The 19782-nt window shown below is 42.2% G+C and overlaps 1 long non-coding RNA gene across 5 annotated transcripts in view; it reads left to right on the top strand.

The window, feature by feature from the left end:
- Positions 1–18844, top strand: part of LOC125398272 (uncharacterized) — a 91928-nt gene extending 73084 nt beyond the window's left edge. For 4 of the 5 annotated variants that reach the window (XR_015737916.1, XR_015737917.1, XR_015737914.1 and 1 more), the window contains 2 exons: positions 9658–9826; positions 10135–10399. This is a non-coding gene — a long non-coding RNA (uncharacterized LOC125398272). Of the gene's footprint in view, positions 1–9657; positions 9827–10134; positions 10400–16842 lie in introns of those variants that run through there. The other variant, XR_015737915.1, reaches the window with a different exon arrangement.
- Positions 18845–19782: the final 938 nt, after the last annotated feature.

Consider the following 19782-nt stretch of genomic DNA (forward strand, 5'->3'; position numbering starts at 1 on the left):
GTCGTAAGGTTTTTTAGCCAGTAGATCAGACCTCACATTTGGGTATACATAGAGGCAAACCAGAAACAGCCCAGTTCTTTGGGAGTGGTCAAGATTCATGGGTCAGCTGCAGGAGAGAAGCACTATGTGGAAGGAACACCATGAAAATAACCTTACCCCATAAACACACTGAAAGTAAGAATGTAATGGTCTCTTGGGCTGTGGAGGAGAAGAAGCCTAGACTCATGAACTTATCCCTCTGTCTCCTGGAAACCTCCAAAGAACTGGGGCTCTGACTAGGAAGCACATGGCCTGCTCTTTGTTGGGTGGTGCTTGCAGAGAGAGGACCTCATGCAAAACTGATTTAAAGTCACGGTCTGCGTTTGTGACACACTCTTACAGGGCTGGAACACGTGAGAAGATGAATTTGCGTTTAATGCTCCATCTTTCCCCCACTCTACTTTGGCCTCCTCCTCTTTCTGGCCCATCAGGTGTTCTAGAGAAGGCATTTAGTTTGCTTTTTCCCAGAAATAGCCCTATCTAATTCCCATTGGTGGATTTACTAGAAAACAAATACTTCTGGAAGGTATTTATTCAAGTGATCTCCGAGAGACGGTAAGTCTTTACAAAAGATGACATTTCAAATGGCCACTTCCGCTTTCCTAGTGGATACATTTTTTTGTGTGTTATGTAGTCTAAACTTGGAAATAAAACAGAATGCTGTTTTAAAGACTGTTCTGTCCTGGTGTGAGACCTTCATCTAGGTCTTGCCAAAGATGGCAGGGCACGCCAAGCAGTTAAATTCCATTAGACTCTTTTCATTAACACAAATCTAGAATTAAAACAAATACTGAATTTTTTCTTATATTTAGAACTCAAACATTACTGTTTACATGTGAATTGTTTTTTCACAATACATTTGTAATTTGAAAGATAAATGCACCTATTTATGGGGCAAACATATGGAGGATGTGCCAGACACTGCTGTGCATAACTTGGCTTCTATCAACAAAAATGATGATTATCTCCAACTTACAAGGAAAGTATGGTTCCGGGGGGGGGGGGGATGAAGGGATTTGCACAGATCCACAGCCCCCCATGCGGTTCATTCTGCCTCAGGCTCCTCACAATTCTATCTTCCTCTGTAAAGTGAAAGCCCCACGTCTATCAAGGCTCACCATGCTTGCCCTTTTCCTTAGAGACTTTGTCACTTTCATACATGGGGATAACGGTCACATTCAGGGCCCAGCTCATCTCTCATCTCATCCACCCGATCCCCACTCCCTCCCTCCTTCCTCCCAACCAGTCTTCCTCCTACTTCATGTCTTTTCGGGGTACAGGTCTTCTGCAGCCACTGTTCCAGTGTGTTCATGGCTGTCACGGCCTGGTCTTTCCCAGAACACAGCATTTCACGGTCCTCTTTCCTCTCCTCTGCCTCTCCTGATGTTTCTGCTTCTTCTTTCATTAGTTTTCTTGGGTTTGGAGGAGGAGTTATAAATGTCCTCTTTAGGACTGAGGACCCAACAGCCCCTTATTTCAGCACTTGGCCAGCTGCACACCTCTGCATAACCTGTCACCCTCTGCCAAAGAATCATCCTTCGTCAAGACTGAGAGCAGAGCTTGTCTGCAGGTCTAAACACGGCATAGTTACAGTCAGTTTGGTCACTTGTCTGCTTCCCGGAACATCGGTAGCAATGCTCTCCTATCACTTCCTGCCCAGGGTCTGTGGCCTCTGCAGTCACAGGCTTTTAACATATATGCACATATACCAAAGAAGAATCTTTTATAATATAAAATATTTGAATGATGACTATTTAAACCAAAAGGCAACTGAACACATGATGATTCTATATTTGTAAATAAAAATACACTTTAATGTGTTCAGTAAATAAACATTAAGATTCTACTATGCATACACCAGAGTTACAGATATTGTGTGTGCGTGTGTACGTATGTGTGTGCATGTGTATAGGTGTTAAAAAATCTAATGTTATTTTACAGTTTTAAAGTTATATTAACTTTCTTTTATATAATAAACTTTATTATTAAAAGGTTTGCAAATAAATAAAAAAGTCACATAACCAAATCAACCAGACGTAAAGTCTTTACAACTTAATGAATTTATATATGGCTAGAACCAGCATTCAAAATCCTGGGCCTATGTGTGTACATCTGGGTACAGTGTAGCATGAAGAAAAGAGGACAAGAAAGGTAAACATTCGGGGATGAGAGATCACTGAATGCAGGGAACGAGCAAAAGTTATAAAAGAGAATATAATGCTGATTGTTTTGTTCTTTAAAAAGATAATATGTCGGGATGCCCCGAGAGGCCTGCGAGCCAGGCAGAGGCTGCCGCCAGAGCAGTGCAGGTTCCCTGGGCAAGCGACAGAGTCAGGCGGCTGGATGCGGTGGATGGCAGAGTAAATGGACATAAGGCTATACACAAAGCTAAACATTTATTACTTAAATAAGAGGGAGACATTTATTACTTAAAAAGAGGGAGACAGAGAGACATGGAGACAGACATAGAGAGAGAGACAGAGACACGTGTACACACGCCAAGAGACGGACAGAAGAGAGAGAGTTAAGATGACGACCAGGAGGTCAGAAGTGGCTGGGAGTGGGCGTGGTTAGTCCTTAAAGGGATCGCAAAGGAATAACAGATTGCTTTGCTAGTTCTCATTCTGTCTTTTCTTTTTTTGATTTAGTGGTAGATAAGTGCACAAAACATACATGATACTAAGCAGGTAAAATTCATAATGAAGTTTTACAGCTTCCCTTTCAAATGCAGTCCCAGGCCCTTGTTCTGTAAGTACATGTGTTTCCTCCGGTGGACCGGACTTCAGCGCCACCAGAAAGTGTCAGTCATTGCTATCGTACCAGTGGGGCATATTTTGCCTGGCATAAGCATACTACATCCTTTAGTGTTCACAACTGGGAAAGGCCATAGATGAATTTTCTCCTAGCAGGCTGCCTAGAACCTTCTGATACTATGGATGTTAGCTAATAGAGAGAAAGTTTCCAGATTGGTTCCAGTTTGACTCCTCTGCAGCCTGTATCTAAAGTGTGTGGTGTTTCCAGCAAAGGGTCTTACCATCTAGTTGATCAGGCATAAAGAGCCAAGGTAAAAGCCTGTATTGTTTGGGGAGCTTCTGGGGGCTTTCTGGCCAGCAACTCTGTAATGGTAAAAATAAAATGCTGTAGGTCCCCGAGTGGTGGCAGTGGGCTGCGGGCCATGAGACCATGGAGGGCCACGAAGGCAGCCAGTCCCAGGCAGGGAGCCCTGAGTGGCCTGCGGGCCATGATGGCCAGTGGGTCCTAGGCAGGGAGTGGCATGGTGGCTAGAGACCTAGATGGAGCAATGAAGCAGCCAGTCCCACGAGGGGCCGCACCTGCTGTGGGTGAGAGACAGACGGATAGGCACGCCATGCAGAGTGAGGTTAGATAATATTTATTTAGTGGGTTATGGAGGGGAAAGGAAAAGGGGGGAAGGGGAGAAGGGAGAAGAGTAGAGAGGGGTGATGGGGAGAAAGGAAGAGGAGGGGCGATGGGGAGAGGAGAGGAGTCATGGCAACAGCTACCTTTTTGGGAAAGGGATGGAAAAGAAAGGGACTCAGACTGGAAGCAGAAGGAAGATCTGCCTGCCTCTGCAGTGGACAGGGGAGGGAGTGGGCAGGGCTTGTCTCTTAAAGGGACAAGACAGACCATTACCAACTCAGTATAGTCCAATATTTATACTAAAATCTATTTACAACAATAACTTTAGAGATGTGGTCCACAGACTAACAGAATAGGTATCCCTAAGAAAGGTCTAGAAAAGTTATTTGTCTTAGTGTTAGACTTAATGAATCAGACACTAGAGTGGGGAAGGGTGAGGGGGGTGCAGTTTCCTCTTTGTGAAATACTCTCTACTGTTCTAATGAACTGTTTGAGAACCACCACCTAGAGTTGAAAACAGGGCATATGAATAGTCAGGGTAGCTACTCATCCCTCGACATCCCACTAGTGCTGGAGAGGGCTTCTCGTCTTCTCCGCTCCCTCAGAGAGCTAGCACATCTGAGAAAGCTTCCTATGTGTTTTGTTTTTGTTTAAAACAGGGCACACAAGCTGTTTAAGTAAACAGGCAACACTTGAACTAAATTTAACCGGGATGTTGTGGTAGATTGGGCTTTCTGGTTGACATTTTTGTGATTCTCCCACCTCGGCTTTCATCCATAACAGGAAGTGGAAGCTCTGAAGGACCACAGGACCTGCTCTAGGTGTTTCCGGGCTCGCTGAGACCAGAGAGTGGCGGAAGAGACGAATCTTTCTTGTTAGGTAACAGTCCAGGTTGATTTCTAAATCAGGGTGCGCATGATCAAAGGTCTCTTAGGTACAGATCAGCGTCCCAAACTTTGATACTTATCTAAGCAAACAACTCTCAACTCTCCTCAACCAGCTCTAGAGGGCAGGTGCCTGAGATAAGGGATAAGTCAGCACTGAGGAATGAGGGCAAGTGTTCCACTCTGCGGCTGCCTTCTCTTTTAACTTGTTATGGCATAGGTGATCAAAACCTTCAGTAACTCGAAGACTGGGGGCTTAGATCCTGGAGTAGAAACGCAGTTTTCATACAGGAGTTCTTTTGGTGCAGCAAAACAAGCAAACATCAAACTGCCCTGCCCCCTGAAGAATTTTACCAAAGCTGAGACTGACAGCTCCCTTCTATTCTGTGGCATATAAAACAAGGGAAAGCACACAGAAGTAGAACAGATACAACATTCTATACTGTATTTCCTAGATTTTTGGTTGTGAGCCTAGCTTTTAATGGCTGAGCCATCTTTCCAGCCCTCTATTTCCTAGATTTTATATTTTAGCTTAGTTTTTTCTTTTTGTTATCCCCCTTTCTTTTCTCTTCCTTCCTTCCTTCCTTCCTTCCTTCCTTCCTTCCTTCCTTCCTTCTTTCTTTCTTTCTTTCTTTCTTTTCAGAGACAGGGTTTCTCTGGCTGTCCTGGAACTCACTCTGTAGACCAGCCTGACCTTGAACTCACAGAGATCTCTTTGCCTCTGTCTTCCCAGTACTGGAATTAAAGGTGTACACCACCACTTCCTGGCTCGTTACTTGTTTTTATAGGGAAGAATATTTACACCAGAAGAAATTTAGATTACTTTAAAAACAATGAAGCTTCTGAATTTGTGAATCAGACACAGGTATTTGGTGCGCAGTTGGGGAACTGACTAAGTCCGCTCGTCTGAAAAGGAAGCAGAAAAGTTTCACTTTTACCAGAGCTCACGTGGGAAGTCACACATTGCCATACCCAAGTAAAGTAACACCAGAGCGACACCTCCATCATACCCATGCTTCAGAATCCTTAAAGCCACTAGTCTGGCAGTGCTGCCAGAGTAAATGGAATCAGTTAGTCGACACCAACCGAAAGATATCTGGAAGTTAAATATCACGCTAGTTTTCGTTGATGAACTCACGAATGACTGACTGACGTAATGACAGTTATAAACACCGTTATGAATACGTCAGACCTCAGAGTGTCTGGTATGATCGATGTGTTCAGTTCACCCCCTGACATTGCACTTGTCAGGGTTTCCTCGAATACCCGTGTGCCACGTGTGCTTTCCCTCCAAAAGGCCACGGACATATCATCCCTGTCTTCCTGGAACTTAAAATACTAAGTCAGTTGGGGCAGTTTCTGAGAACTCTAAGGCTAGATAAAGAGTCTTGGCTTCTAAGGAGCTCTGTTGTGGCTTCTGAGCTTTGCTTTAGACCTCCACCTTGTGGTTAGATGTTTAAAATGTAGATTCTTGGAGCTTTTGGGATTCTCCGTTATAGATTCTTTTAAAAAGAAACCAACACGGACATTGATTGGATATTTAGAAATTTATAATTTAGATCGAGTATACTTCTGATTGACCTTTATGGACCCTTTAAAAACATGTCCAAATATAATTGCATTGCTTCCCCTCTTCCCTTTTCTTCCTCCACCCCTACGTTCCCTTCCCTTCCCCAATGCCTCCAGTATACCCACCAACTCCCTCTCCAATCGACAGTGCCTTTTTCTATAATAACTACATATGTAAATACAACCTGCTGTATCCATTTAACGTTGTTTTGTGTATATGATTTCAGGGCCAACCACTTTGTATTGAATAACTGAGCCGGGGCTCATCCCTGGGAGAGGCTAATTCTCCCCCTCCGCAGTCTGTAGTTTTTTTGTCTAACGTTGTGGGATCCCTTGAGATGAGGTTTCTGCCTTCCAGATTAGCATGCCTATTAATTAATTAATTAATTAATCCCGTCATTGTTGACGTCTTGTTTAGGCAGCTGTGTTGGTCAGTATTATGGGAGAAGCTTTTCTGTCACTTCTGAGAGACACAATCTCACAATATGGGCCATTCTTCTTTAACTGCTTTGAGAAATTACTTCTAGGTGCTATGGACTGAAGAGATTTTTCAGAGAACATCTTTTGAAGGATGCTCTCAGGAAGGGCTAAGGAGGAACTTTGCTGGATGTATACACACACACACACACACACACACACACACACACACACACACACACACCGCCCTTTGGAAACTCAAGTGGAAACTATAAGGAATCTAGGGCTTTGCAACCTTCGACCACAACAAAAGTCTACAAAAGCATGCAGTCAATTTTATTTGGTTTCAACAAAGCAGATGATATCTCATGATTCACTCTTGAAGTTTGCTTACTACAGAGGAGAAAAGTTGACATCCACCCTGAAAAGTTTTTGCATCCCAGTAAACCTCTCTGCTGACGCAATAATCCAAATCAGACCAAATCAAATCTTATTAGAAAAAGCCCAGGTTTAATGGATACTAGCACTCCTGGGTGAACTTCTAGGCCCTCAGAGAGGAGATGGGGAAGGAAGACCAGAAAACCACATGTTTGTTCTCTTGGTTGCTGTTTAAATACCTATGAGAGTGGTCTTGAGCATCTCTGAGGAGGTGTCAACGTTTGGCAGGCTTTTTCGGGGGCAGAGTCTGAACTGAGGCAACTCCCAGGGGAGGGGACTTGGAATGGAACTTTCCACCCAAACATTCTAGATTTTTTGGATATATGGATGCCAGAGCTGAGGTGAAGCCTTAACCCAAACATTCCAGACTCTTTGGGTACAGGGGTGCCAGGGGCTGGGGTGACGCCTTAACCCCAACACACCGCAGAGTCAACAGTGTTCTGCACATCATACAGACTGTACCCTTACAGCACAAGGTCTTGAAAGGGGGACCCAGTGTATAGTACATCACAGGTTAGAACTCTTAAGTTGAAAGAGACCTGATAAATGGAGTATTTTATTACTTTCGTCTGTTTACTTATCATCGCTGACCTTTTCTTCCTTCACATCTTACAGTAGACAATACTCACTGTCTTTTATCCAGACTGACAATTTCTAGTCATTTCCTTCAGTCACAGCAACAAGACTGATCCTATTAGGGCAGAAACCACACTCCTGTCAATCTTTTGCTTAAAAATGGGGACTCTTGTCTCACTAATGACCCCCCTTTCATTCAGAAGAAAAGCCCAAATCCTTAAGGGAGCCAACAGGACTTATGTTGTGTCTTCAGGGCTGTCTCTTCCTTCTTGTTCTTCCCATCCTGGCAGTCACACGTCCTTCTTCTTGATCTTGGTACAGGAAAGCTTTTGGATGACTATTCAATGAGCTTAGACCTTCTCCCTGATACCTGCATCCCGCAAGGTCACCAAAGAGTCTTGTGTCTTTCCTAGCCAGCCATTTAAAATGGTAGCATCTTCCTCATGCTTCATCGCCTTGGTTTATCCGCCTAGTTCACCCCTATGTCCCGTACACTGTATTTACTTATCTCATGCTTTCTCTGTCTCCCCCAGGATGTGAACTTCACAAACAGATTAGTTAATTAATTTTTCTACACTCATATTTTAGTTCTTACAAACAGTGCCTAGCTCCAGGTGATAGCAGTAAATATTTCGGCAGGATTGATTGTCTCACACATTGTTTCTTTAAATCCCTCAGGGCTGTCTTGTTTGTTTGCACTCCTAGGCCTAAGCATAGTGCCTGGCAGTTGTTTTTAATAGATGTTTGGCATATCAGCGAATGCTGATGGACTTTCCAGAGGGCTTTCAACCTACCAAGCACATAAACAAAAGGTGACTGAGCTCTTTCTCATTAGATTTTAAGCCTGTTCTACTGAACTGTCTTTAAAAGCATCTTGGTTACATTTCATATTATTCTTGTTGAGTTAACTATTGAACAATACTATCTGAATATTTAAAACTGTTGTACTTAAAACTGTTTTTTTATTAAACTTCATTCCAAGAGCTCTTCTGCTGGGAATCAGCTAGTGATCTAAAAACTGAGTGCATCTAGATTTTTACAAAACTCTTATTATATATATTTGAAATTTATACTATTATGGTACTGGGTCTGTCTATGGTAGTCAATAAATGGTTATTATCATAACAATAAAAGCAAATGGCTATAATTAATATTCCTAAAAAATGCTGGCCTGTGCCTCCCCCCCCCCGCCCCCCCCCCCCCCCCCCCCCCCCCCCCCCCCCGCGGCAAGCGGCAGAACAATGGCTCATCCCGGACAGGCTGGTGCTGCCTTACGGCCGGGAGAGTCACCCAAGCAGACGGGTGAGCAGGCGCAGATAAAAGGCTTACAAGACATAGTAAATAGACATAAAGCTAAACATAAAGCTGAACGTTTATTACTTAAAGGAGAGAGAGAGAGAGAAAGAGACAGAAAGACAGAGACAGAGAGAAAGAGAGACAGAGACATGTGTGCACACGCCAAGAGAGAGAACAGAAAGAGGCCAAGATGGCGACGAGAGGTCAGAAGTCACTGGGAGTGGGTGTGGCTTGCCCCTTAAAGGGACCAGAGACCAAAGGAATAACAATAATCTCACATAGTTAATTTGGTTTTTGCTTGCAAAGAGCAATTAAAATCTTAAAAATCTCAAATAATTTTATTAAATATACAATTCATATTTACATTGCTTTTTATTTTATATTTTGAGATAGGCTTCTCTTCTTTATACATCTTCATTAAACATATTTTCCATATTTATTCCTTGACTTAGACCTCCTTGATCCTCTTCTAGCATCCTACCCCTTCTGTAACTACTATTTTATTATCTACTCCTAATATTTGCATTTTTAAAGAAACAATAAACATTAAATTGAAATTATACAATGTTCTTTGTATTGATTTATTTTACTTAGCACAATATCCTCCATGCTAAGGATCCAGGGCCTTCTTCACAAAGTTGAATTTCCCTTTTAAAGGTTGAATAATATTCTATGGTGTATAACAACCATATTTTCTTTTTTATTTGCACTTGTACACAAACAGACATTGTGTTCTTACCCTGGCTATTTGAATAAAATTGCAATGAACATGTGAGTTGAGTTTAATTTTCATAGGGTGAGAATTTATTTTTGTTGCATATGTATTTAGAAGAGGAGTTACTGAGCCATATTATAATTTAATCTTTAACTTTTGGAGGATTCTCCATGCTGTTATAAACCTTTACTATTCCAATGATTTTCCAGAGTGACTACCAATCTACATTTCCATCCACAGTACTTTCTTTTTCTTTACACGCTTGCTAAATCTGGTTCTCGGTCATCTTTGTCTTTCTGGTAGTAGCATTTTAATGGTTTTAATTTCTATTTCTCTCCATACCAGAGATGGAAGTTTTCCCTTTCTCCAATCCAGTCTCAACTGACCATGTGACACCATCACTCTCCCTGGATAAGAAGCCGCTTACAACTCGGAGACTGTTTCCATCCACCATGGTACACCTCCTCCTGCCTGATTCCCCATCTGCTGGCTCACTACCGTGGTTGACCACAAGGTGAGGTCAACTTTGTCTCATTCTAAAGCCTTCAATAGCCCCTCCCTACCCAAATATAAAGCATAGCCTGACTGCATGCCTACTAGTGAGGTTGATGCATGTCCCTTTACCACTTTTCCATCCCTCCCCTTGCAGTGGTTCCCAACCTTCCTAACGCTGTGGCCCTTTAATATAGCTCCTCATGTTGTGGTGACCCCCAACCATAAAATTGTTTCATTGCTACTTCATAACTGTAATCTTGCTACTGCTTTGAATCGTAATGTAAATATCATATATGCAGGATATCTGATGTGCAACTCCTGTCACAGGTTGAGAACCGTTATTGGTTTCCTTGGCACCCTGTTGAAAGAAGATTTTATATACAAGAAAGACAAATGAATTTTACAAAAACTGTGATGACTGAGCTGGCAGCATGACCCAGTGGTAGAGTTTGCCTTTAGCATGAAGGCCCTAGGTTCAGTCCTCCAAACCAGCAAACCAAACAGTGACGATTTTACTGTCTGAGATTTGATTATATTAACCATAAACATTGGTTGTTCTTCAAAATTGGTATATAAAATGTTTTAAACTGCCTTTTAAGGCTGAGACGTTGTTGTGAAATGATGGGAAATATCACATTCTGTATTCTGGGGCAGCTAATTAAATTAACCTGGAGCAGTCCAGCATGGGTGAGCTACAGCAAGACACACTCTTTCTTCTTGAGTCAGGTGCCCTGCGTCTGTGGACATCTTCCTGCTGCTGCTCCTCATGGTGCTTTAGGAATATTTTACTCTATGTTTTTGAGAGTTGTCTAGAGCTCAGAGGATGGAAGCCAGTGGAGTTCCTTAGGTGGAGTCCAATATTCTTTGGGTAAGCACCTCCTACTGCTCAGTGCTGAGGCTTGACCCCAGAGCCTGTGTGTTAGGCAAGCTCTGAGCAGCGTCTTTAGCCCTGGCTAAGAAACTTCCCTCCAAGGGTTCATCTAAAGTCGCATCTCTACGTTCCTCTTCTGCCACGTGGCTCTAAAAATTTGTATTGAGAGCCTGGCGGTGGTGGCACACGCCTTTAATCCCAGCACTCAGTAGGCAGAGACAGAGGCAGACGAATCTCTGTGAGTTTGAGGCCAGCCTGGTCTACAAGAGCTAGTTCCAGACAGGCGCCAAAGCTACAGAGAAACCCTGTATTGAAAAAAAAATTGTACTGAGAAAAAGAAAAGAGAAAGGAACAAAAAAGTTTTCAGTACTTAGAAGTTTTTCCCCTTAAAAAATCTCACAGTGGAAATTCTGCGAAGGGATTAATTTTCCCCTTTAAATCTTACTTTTTTAAAAAATAATTTGAAATTAGCTGAATTTATCACATTTGTGTAGTTTTTGGCTTGTGAGATTGATTAAACTTTAAGGACAAGTCAGAATTATCCACATTTTTTATTATGTTTGGGGTATGTGAATCTAGGGTTACTCACATAAGACACAGTAGTCATGAATTAAGTGAAAATGATGCCAAATGGTCCTTGCATTGATGAGCATTGTATTAAGAAGGCGCGAAAAAGTTCACAAGCTCACAGTGACAAGGCCCCTCCTTTGGAGTCCAGCTTTGTTGTTTATGCTCCCTTGTTGGCAGGAAGACTGCAGAGAGAGCCCAGCTTCTGTGTCTGAAGCTGGCCAGATAATTCCGTGCGTGTGGTAACACGAGCCTTATCTTCCTACCATTAATAACAATTGGAATACGCAGAGGAGAAGCCGCTGTCGGTGATTGCAGTGAATTTGAACTCATTGCGGATGAGGCTTTAGAACTTCTGCCAGATCCTCCTCTGCTCCCACACCTGCCTGTGCCGGGGCCTGAACGCAGCAGGCTTTGGGTGGGAGAGAGCCCACAGAAAAAGATGGAAGCAGCAGACTAACTAGAAGGTGACAGTTGACACCGCTAAACAGCGTTGCCGCTTGTAAGATGCTGGCCATGGTAATCATTTTCCTACGAAGCTGTCTCACATGATTTTCAGAAAATTAAAGCCATGACTTGCATGCGAATGTAAAATGAACACATGTCAAAGATTTACTCAACTCGTTTACGAGAGCTGAGGAAATCAGTAAATGTTAAAACTGTTTTTAAAAATATTCAAAGACTTAGGTATTTTTAAAGAAATTTAATGAGTTACTGCCACAATAAGAGTGGTGGACTAGATTTTAAAAATATGTTTAATATCTGACGAGACAAGAAGTCATTGTTCTAGCGCGTTTTCTATTGCTCTTGTCAGAAGCCTTGAGCCAGGTAGCTCACAAAGAGAACTATAAACCAAGCGGTTCTAGAAACCCAGGAGCATGGTGTCAGAATGTTTGACTTCTGGTGAGGTCATGACATGGCCGAGGGTATCGTGAGTGAAGGCAGTGTGGCTCTCTCTTCCTCTTTAGAAAGCCTCTCATCCCACCATGAAGTACTTACTTTCATGATATCAAGCCCTTAGGCTTCCCACAGCACCCGCCTCCAAGTTCGATTTCCGTAGGACTTTGAGGGGTAAGTTTGGAATATATAGTTTGGAGGATGAAATAAAGTCATTCCAAGCCTGAACTTCAGAGGAATTTATTTTACAAAACAACAGACATTATTTGCATTTTTCCTGGACAGAATTCTGCAAGCTTTGCGGTAGTGTTTCCGCATCTCAGAATTTCAAGCAACTGTAATGGGGCCCTGCTCTAGATAATGCTTCAGCTGTGTCTTGAGCTGTGTGCTATTCAGACAATTTTCCACCCATCTTTTTTCCATGTTTTCCACTCCGAAGATTTTTTTCCTAATAGGCTATTTAGAATTTTTCAAAAATCACTTATTTTTTTAACAGAGGCACCACACATACATAGCCACGTGGGAAATAACCTCAAGTATTAGATCAAAATAAGTGGTGGGGGGCTGGAGAGATGGCTCAGTGGTTAAGAGCATTGCCTGCTCTTCCAAAGGTCCTGAGTTCAATTCCCAGCAACCACATGGTGGCTCACAACCATCTGTAATGAGGTCTGGTGCCCTTTCTGACCTTCAGGCATACACACAGACAGAATATTGTATACATAATAAATAAATAAATAAATATTTAAAAAAAAATAAGTGGTGGGTAGAGAATGGTAAGTACTCAGATAGGTCCTTTGAGATGGGCTGGCATGGACTGCATTGGATTTACTATTGCTATTGTCCGTTCTTTGTAGCCACCCTGCTGATGTTAGCAAAAACCAGAGACAGCCCAATGACACCTGAAGAGCAGCATAGACAGACAGCTACTGTATTCTTTCACTGAACTATCATTTAGCAGGCAAAACTATTGAACAGCACAATAAGGGTAAATATTATAAATATAATATTAAATGAGGAAAAACAAGCTTCAAAGGAAAATATAAAGTTTAAAATCAATCATTATCAAAAATTATTGTCAGACGCGCACAAAGATATGTCAACACTGTGTAGGAAGAATGGAAGAGAGAAACACAGACGGTTCTATTAGGTTGGATGATACAGGAGAATGCAATGGTGCTGACTACTTATTGACTTCTCATTATTATTTCTACATAAAAAGCCCTGCAAAATTTAGTGCCCCTGATGGATGAGGATTATCTGTCTATGTGTTACTTTTATTAGTTAATAAAGAGACTGCCTTGGCCTTTTTGATAAGCCAACCCTTAGGTGGTTGGAGTAGACAGAACAGAATGCTGGGAAGAAGGCAATGAGGCAGTCACTATAGTTCTCCTCTCCAAGATGGACACAGTTAAGATCCTTCCCAGTAAGCCACCACCTTGTGGTGCTACACAGATTATTAGAAATGGGTTAAGCAAGATGTGAGAGTTAGCCAATAAGAGGCTGAAGCTAATGGGCCAAGCAGCGTTTAAATTAATACAGTTTCCATGTAATTATTTTGGGTAAAGCTAGCCGGTCGGTGGGAAGTAGCCTGCCATTCATACTACAAGGCCCCAAACCCCTACTTAATTATATCTAGAGATTTCATGGGTTGGAGATTTGGAGAAGGCACATGAGGATTAGCTTGTGTTTGCTTTGTGGTGTCTGCATTCCATTTGGGAAGACTTGAGGAGTGGAATTGGCTGACTCACCTGGAGAGGTCTAGCAGCTGATGCTGCCTAACACCAAGAACACCTACACATGGCCTCTCCACGTGGATTTACAGTGTGGACTAGCATGAACTTCCTCAGTACTCTGGTTTTATTCAAAGAAAGAAAGACCAAAAGATATGGCATCCTTATAACGTAGCTCAGTTGCACAGTGACACTTTTTCCAAACTCCACTGGTCAGGCAGCTCTGATGATCCTCACAGTTTCGTAAAGATGGCACAGAGACCCCACTATCCAACAGGAGGAAGACTAATGTCACAGCACAAGAAGAACATGTGTGATGGGAGATACCTCTGTGGCCACTCCCAGATGTATTTTGTGGTTGCCTATAGTCTGAATTTTAAGTGTCCCTAGCTCAACACTTATTAGGTAGAGTCATGCCATTGATGGGTGGCAGATGCCTAAAAGGTGGGCCCTAGTGTGAGAGTTTAGGTTACTGGAAGCACACCCTGAAGGGAACTATGGGACATTTGGGACACTGTTCTTGTCACCTTCTTCTTGCCGCCTTTTCTTCTTCTTCTTCTTCTTCTTCTTCTTCTTCTTCTTCTTCTTCTTCTTCTTCTTCTTCTTCTTCTTCTTCTTCTTCTTCTTCTTCTTCTTCCTTTCTGTCCGTTGGTCATGAGATGAAGAGCTCCATTCCACGTCAAACTTCCTGCCCTAATGTGTTGTCTTCCCACAGGTTCAAAGAGCAAAAGAGTCAAATGACCATGATCCAAAACAGTGATCCAAAATAAGCTTCATTTGCATACATCGATTAGTTCAGGCTTTGAGTTGCAATAGGGGGACTCAGACTAATACATAACCTCTGACAGCGGTAGAGGAAGATAATGTCAAAATCTTGTTTTCTTGTTGTGTGGTGGGTTCATGGGCTCTTTGCATGTTATCAGAAAGACCAAAACACAAAAATAAATCAGAGCATTCTTATACCAGTAATGCATCTTAAACCAATTATATTACATTTACTGTCCTGGTGGTCCAACACAAAAGTTAAAACTAATCTGAAGGTTAGTGTTCATCTCCCCCATCTTGGTATGGCTGTAGACTCCCCCATCTTGGATTATCGATCTTTATCACGTGTTTGTCACATCACGCCTCTTTGAAACTTTTCACTGTCTAGTCCATGTTCTCCTCAAAGGTCCCCAGTCCGTCAGTGTTAAGAGGGACCCTGTCTGATGCAGATTGCTGTGAACTGTTTGTTCTTGGGACCTTCTAGAAGGCTGACTGTTTCTTCACACCTCACATCACTGCCTCATACCCACTGACGGCCAGTAGGAGGCTTTGCAGTTTTCTTTCCTGCCAAACCATACAGCCTTACTTAATGTCCAGTCAAGATTTGCTCATTTGTAGAAGTTTTTACAATCTAATATAACCATTTTCATTTTAAGTGGAGAAGTTTTGGTCCCATTTTCCTTGCTTTGAGAAAAAGCAGGACCCCTGGTCTGATATCTAGTATATTAACTGCCTTTACCAATTTTTGCAATATTCACACATTTAGTTAACAAACTAATTATATTTTGATCTAAGATGTTCAAGACAGAGCAGAATCCTGGTAACCCTACATTGTAGGACATGCTTATAATCTCACACTCACAGGGTGAGCAGTTATGCAAGTTCAGCCGGCCTCTCCTACAGAATGGGTTCCAGGCCAGCCACGGCCCCATAGTGAGACTCTGTGTCAACATATGCACACATATTCACACACACACACACACACACACACTGCCACCACCACCACAAACAACAATAATATGATAGAATACTGGTGAAGTTCACTCTGAGTTTATTTTTGGCCCGTGTTTTTGTTTTTAAGAACACAATTCATCTAGGTGCTCCTCATCTCAAGATTGCGTGGCTCTTCTATGACTGTGTCTGTGTTCTGTGGCTGTGTCTCTTGTATGACTTTCAGAATCTCTATGGCTGATAATGTTTGTTTATTTTCTTGTTCATGTTGTACACCCCATACGAGGTTCCACCATTGAAAATGTAGGTCGTAGCTCTTAACTTCAAAGGCCTTGTGCTTGCTTCTGCCTCTCTCATCCGAACCCTCTGAGCACCCAGCTTGGTCTTAGCTGCTGACAGCAGGATCGGGGCTACAGATGTCACATTAAGAAGACAGGGAGGCTAAAAGGTGTGAATGTGTCACCTTAAGCAGGTGAGTCATTGAGGAGGAGATAGAATTTTAGGATGTTTCTCAGACGTTCAATGGATTCTTTTTTAAGAAAACTTCATCGAATTTGGTCAGATTTGATATAAGAAAGAAATAACCCAGAACTCAGAGCAACTTATTAGCTTGTCCTAACCACATAGTAAGTGTGAACATTTTTATTGGTCTTGGAAGAAGTCTTAGTATATGAGGACCAGCATGCAATTCACTCCAAAGCTACTTTTCTTTTTAAAAGTTCAAGTTTATTAAAATTTTCACTTGCAGTGATACCCCGTATTCTGATACCCCGTATGAGTGAACAGAACTAGCCTGAATCAGCTTCTGGAAATGGAGCCTCAAGTACCGAAGAACCAGGTTGTCTGATTTTATTTCACCGCTAACTTTCTTCTTCAGAGAAGTTACTTTTGACTGCCTGGTTGTGCGCTGTCAAGAGGGGATAAATCTACAGGGATACAAAGTAGAAATTTTATTAGAAGTGACCCAAGTGTAACTCCCCCCCCACTCCAAACTTGCTTGTTACAATGTTCCTCTCTGTTATTGTTTGATGGCTAACATGTGCTTTGTTTTACTGTTCATTTATTCTCTTTAGCCAAAATTTTGTCTGTTGTGCTGGGAGTGAACACTCTGCATTGCTGCAGGCGGATTATATTTTTCCTTTTAACTTGTCTTCCCTTACTCAACAGCAACTCTTTTCTTACAGGGTGGAAAAGGGAGGGGAGGACCAAGAAGATTTCAGCTTCTTTCCCTAGTTCTGCTTTTTTCTCTTTCAGGTGTTCTATTTTGGCCAAATTGAAGGTGGCACCATCCTGGGATTTGAGACGGCTTCAGTGACTGGGCAGTTTTTATTAGGAGCAGTAAATTATTGAAAAATCATTCAGAGAAAGATATTAGGAGTATCACAGGGAAGGCAGAGATGCTGTGGGGGCAGAGACAGTTGCTCCACATTCAAGGAGATTTGTGTGGGTGGAGGTCAGAGGTCAGTGGTTGGTATCATCCTCAACTTTTTCAGACAGATTGGCAACTGACCTAGAAACTTATTAATTTAGCTAATTTTGCTGGCTAGCAAGCTGAAGGGGTTCTTCTGTCTCCTAGTCCTCCCCTGTGCTAGGATGCTATGTCCAACTTTCTACAGAGGTGCTGGGAATCTGAACTCAGGTCCTTCTGCTTGTGTGCAAGCACATTGCTGACTTAGTCATCTCCCCAGCTGTTTTCTCCTCTTCCTCCTCCTCCTCCCTCCTCTTTCTTCGTGTCACTAATGCCACCAGCATCAGCACAGGAGCCTGATGATTAAATTAGCAACATTTGAGATTTCAGAAACTTGCATTTTCTGATTAGAGGGAATCTGTGTAGAAACTTAAATGATATTTGCTAAAATCCAAGTTAAAGGACAATTTTATGGGACCAAATCGGTGACTTTGGCCAGTAAATATCACATTTTTGGCATTTGCCATGATTAAGGCAGATTCAGAATTTCTTGATCTTTTCCATGCTGTGAGAAAGAAGGGTCTTGGGCTCCAGTTTTGAACTGGATGCTTTACTTGGCTAAGATGATTGGAGAAGCAGATGAGATAGGACAACTACAATTAGTGCATCCATAAATTGTTTGTTAAAATTGGGCATCTTCTTTGCTTTTAAGCACAAACTGAGCTCATGGACTTTAGTGATACCCATTGCCTCCCTGACAGCTTTTCCTGAAAGTCCTATCATAAACTTCTCACTAGTGTGCGGCAGAGGCATGCAAAGCAATAGTGTAAAGTTTTGTGTATGACCAGTTTATTATTTATGACAAATTTTATGCCCATTTTGACCAGTTCTTAGAGTGATTTATCAACCATTACCTGCTAACTGATATCGTGTTTATAGTTAACTTTTTTTCTATGTTTTTAAAAAAAGATTTTAAGTGTGTGTACATGTTTATGCATATGAGTGTAGTGCTTTTGAACGCCAGAAGAGGGCACCAGATTCACTGGAGCCAGAGTCATAAGTGAATGTTAGTACCCAATGTCCATTCTGGGAGATAAACGCAGATCTTCTGTAAGAGCAGTATGCACTCTTGATGGCTAAACCACTTCTCCAGTCCTTCTGTGTTTGTCCCTACTTAATTTAGTTTTTTATTTAGCCCTTGAGAGTTTCCATGGTTGACTGAGAAGAAACAATTATTTTATTTGCATTGAGGAGGAATATGGTGCACTTGTCCACCATAGCAAACCTTCTTTACCTCCGTTGTAAAGAATGAATCCACCTGAGAGTGTTAAAAACACTACTTCGATAAGTATCCACATTCCTTTTTTTTTTTTAAAAAAAAACAACAACACAATTTCAGGGGTATATAATTTTCTGGAAGGCACAGGGATCCAAGATCAGCCAGACTTTTATGGAAGGATGTGTGATCAGTGTGAGACTAAATGATATAAGAAGGGCTGGGTATGGATCTAGAGTTGGCACAGAAACAGCAGTAGACAGGTGTTGCCCACATCTTTGCACAGAACGTTTCTTGATGGTGTGAGAGTTTCTGATGAGAACAGCTGGCCACCACTGGCACTGGGAACACAGCAGCAGCAGCAATGTTTGCACTGCACCAGAGAAGAAAACCTACAGGCCCAGCTGTTCCCAATGGCGACTCGGAGTCTGTAGCCCCGCAGATACGAGCTTCATCTTTTCCATTCCACTTACATTCACTGTAGCATCTTGAATGTTCAAAATAAGCTGAGCGCTTCCCTAGAATTGTTAAAAAAAAAAATAAAACAACAAAAACAAAACCAAAAACCATCACCAAGGGCATTCAAGCTTGCTACAAAACCTTGGGAAAGTAGCTAATTCCAAACAACTCACCACATGCCAGTTGTGACTCACTGAGGGGGAAAATGAACACCAGGACTCATGACTTGGGTGTCTTAATGGGTAGACTGCAGCGCCCCAGGCAGCAGGAGAAAGCAGAATCTCAGAAGCAATACCGGATGTGGAGCCTAGAGGGCGCGGGTGAGTACAGAATGGCTGCTGCAGGGCTCATCACAAAGGATCCTTGGACAAGTCAGAATACAAATCTATTTTTATTCCCCGCATCTGGCAGGTCTGTCCTTCCACCGGTCTTCCTTTCCTTCGCTTTAAAATGGGGGTTGACGCGGGACAGAAGAGAGAGAGTGGATGGAAGTGTTTCAAAGTCTGTAGCTCATTGATTGCACGGAAGGTGGTGTAATTCTCCACTTTTTCTTAGTTGGAAAATGACAGGCAGGGAAACAAAGCGCCCGGCTGCCTTTTCCAATAACCTCTTTTGAAATCAGTAGCAACTTTAAAGCGGCAAAACAGTAACACATACATGCTTACTCTTGTTCCTGGCAGGAAAAAGGAGGCTTAACAATGTAGACAAATAGTATTGGAGCCACAGACTCTTTCTCCTCTTCTCAAAATGGATCCGAGGTCACGTTCACTTATAGTTCTGATTATAGAGAAAGAAATAAGAAATTTATCTGGGATGACGGAGAAGAAAACTCTGCAATATCCATTATGCACTAAGAATTTTCCAAAACACACATTTCTTTTTGTATCCCTAAGAGAAGGAGGGGAAAAAATCTTATTTTATAGATGGCTTGAGGAAGTGAAGTTTGCTCCCAATACAAAACTGGGTATCAAAGCCAGGACTGAAATCCAAGTCGGTATGGTTCAGAATATACATTCTTTCTCCTAAACCCTTCTTCATTCACCCCTAAGCA

This window comes from Myodes glareolus, chromosome 5, assembly GCF_982192425.1.
Source record: "Myodes glareolus chromosome 5, mMyoGla1.1, whole genome shotgun sequence".
Taxonomy (NCBI): domain Eukaryota; kingdom Metazoa; phylum Chordata; class Mammalia; order Rodentia; family Cricetidae; genus Myodes; species Myodes glareolus.